At 42.5% G+C, this 2454-nt stretch overlaps 1 pseudogene; it reads left to right on the top strand.

Annotated features, from left to right (window-relative positions):
* The first annotated feature begins 1037 nt into the window (after window positions 1–1037).
* LOC102821927 lies at window positions 1038–1791 on the top strand (annotated as a pseudogene).
* The last annotated feature ends 663 nt before the right edge of the window (window positions 1792–2454 follow it).

The following is a 2454-nucleotide window of genomic DNA, read 5'->3' as shown; positions in this document are numbered from 1 at the left end:
AAGACTCACAATTATTTGCCATTAAAGAGATGCAAATCAAAACAACAATGAGATAATATCTTACTCCAGCATTAATAGCACAGTTCAGAAAAACAAAAAACAGCAAATGCTGGAAAAGATGTGGAGAGTAGGGGACCCTCCTACACTGCCGGTGGCACTGTAAAATGGTGCAAGCAAAAAGTTGGAAATGGAAATACCATATGACGCAGCACTCTCTCTACTTGGTACATGTTGCTGATGCTGTTGTTGTCATCAACCCATAACGACCCTGTAGAGGGTTTTCAAGACTGTAAACTTTTGCAGAAGCAGAAAGACTCATTTTTCTCCCTAAGAGTGCTGGTGGGCTCAAGCCACAGACCATGTGGTTCACAATACAGTGCGTATCCTAAAGAGCCACTTTGGTACATATCCTCCTACTTAGTATATATCCTCAAGAAATAAGAACTATAACTTAAATAAATATATGCACACTCATGTTCATTGCATCATTATTCACAATAGCAAAAAGATGGAGATAGCTTAGATGCCCACCTAGGATGCTTGAAAAACTTTGGTACATCCACACAATGGACTGTTAGGCAACATTGAAGAATAACAATGAATCTGGAAAACACCACTTAACATGGAGGAACCTGGAGGACATTATGCTGAGTGACATTAGTTGCTTACAAAGGGAAGACTGCCGCTGGTGGTGGTTATGTGCTGCCTAGTCAGTTACAACTCATAGTGACCTTGTATAGGGTTTCTGAGGCTGTAAATCTTTATGAGCACAGAAAGCCTCACCTTTCTCCTGCAGAGTGACTGGTAGATTCCAACTGCTGGAACTCCTTATGGGATGAGACTACTACTGTAAAAATTCAAGAAAAGGTTTTCATTGTATAATAAACTTTCTATCATGGCTACTAGGAGTGGGAGGGAAGGGACAATTGTTCACTGGGTATAATGTAAACACATGTTAACTTGTTTGATGGGGAAGGCAGTCAAAAAAGAAAAGAGCTCTTTTTCGTGAAGCTGAGAAGGCCGTCAGCTGCTTCACCATGAAGCTGAACATCTCCTTCCCAGCCACTGGATGCCAAAAACTCATTGAAGTGGATGATGAACGCAAGCTTCGTACCTTTTATGAGAAACTAATGGCCACAGAAGGTGCTGCTGACTTGCTGGGTGATGAGTGGAAGTGTTATGTTGTCCGCATCAGTGGTGGGAATGATGACAAGCAGGGTTTTCCCATGAAGCAGGGTGTCTTGACCCATGGCCATGTCCGCCTGCTTCTGTGTAAGGGACATTCCTGTTATAGACCAAGGAGAACTGGAGAAAGAAAGCGCAAATCTGTCCGGGATTGCATTTTGGATGCCACCATGAGTGTTCTCAACTTGGTCATTGTAAAAAAAGGAGCAAAAGATATCCCAGGACTGACAGATAACCACTGTACCTCGTCGCCTGGGGCCCAAGAAAGCTAGCAGAATCTGCAAACTTTTCAATCTCTCTAAAGAAGATGATGTCCACCAGTATGTTGTGAGAAAACCACTGAACTAAGAAGGCAAGAAACTCAGGACCAAAGCACCTAAGATTCAGCGTCTTGTGACTCCACGTGTCCTGCAACACAAACATCGGCATATTGCTCTGAAGAAACAACGCACTAAGGAAAATAAGGAGGAGGCTGCAGTATATGCCAAGCTTTTGGCCAAGAGGATAAAGGCGGTCAAAGAAAAACGTCAGGAACAAATTGCCAAGAGATGGAAGCTGTCCTCACTGAGAGCTTCTACCTCCAAGTTGGAATCCAGTCAAAAATAAGAAATTTCTATGTGTGACAAATAAATAGGCTCATATTTTAAAAAGAAAAAAAAGAGCAGCGGAAAAAAGGATATTGCTTTCTTCTTTTATTTTAAGTCCTTTTCCCCCTCCCCCTATATACTGGATGGGAAACAATGCATACTTATTTTCTCATCAGGACAAACCATTAGGGACTTTCCCCCCCACACACACAAAAAGTAAGAAAAAAAGAGGGAAAAGAAAGGAGAGAAAAAGTAGTGAGTGAAAAAAAAAGGAGTGAAAATAGGTAGTGGTGATGGCTTTGCAACATGGGAATGTTGTTGGTATGGCTGGATTGTGCATGTAAAAATGGTTGAAATAAGCCTGGAGCAGCTAGAAGAAAGGAAGCTACTTCTTGAAAGAAAGACCGACAGGAAAAATACAAAACAATAATAGCTGTGCGACTGACTTCTATAAGAATAAGCAAGTTGCTCTCCCAGGAGACATCAAGGCAAGTGATAGGGTCCCCTCAGGGCAAACCCCCTTCCAAGAGACGGAGACTCAGGGGAAATACATGAGCAGACACTTGCTCTGACTGGTGACCATGTTGGTCACTGATAAGGGGAAGTGAGGGAAAAACAGCAATGAAGCTGTGAGCTAAGTTCAATCACATTCAATACACACTCCTGTGAACCCAGGTGGAGG

Source organism: Chrysochloris asiatica, unplaced genomic scaffold, assembly GCF_000296735.1.
Source record: "Chrysochloris asiatica unplaced genomic scaffold, ChrAsi1.0 scaffold00050, whole genome shotgun sequence".
Lineage (NCBI taxonomy): Eukaryota > Metazoa > Chordata > Mammalia > Afrosoricida > Chrysochloridae > Chrysochloris > Chrysochloris asiatica.
This window is presented reverse-complemented; position numbering and strand designations above follow the sequence as displayed.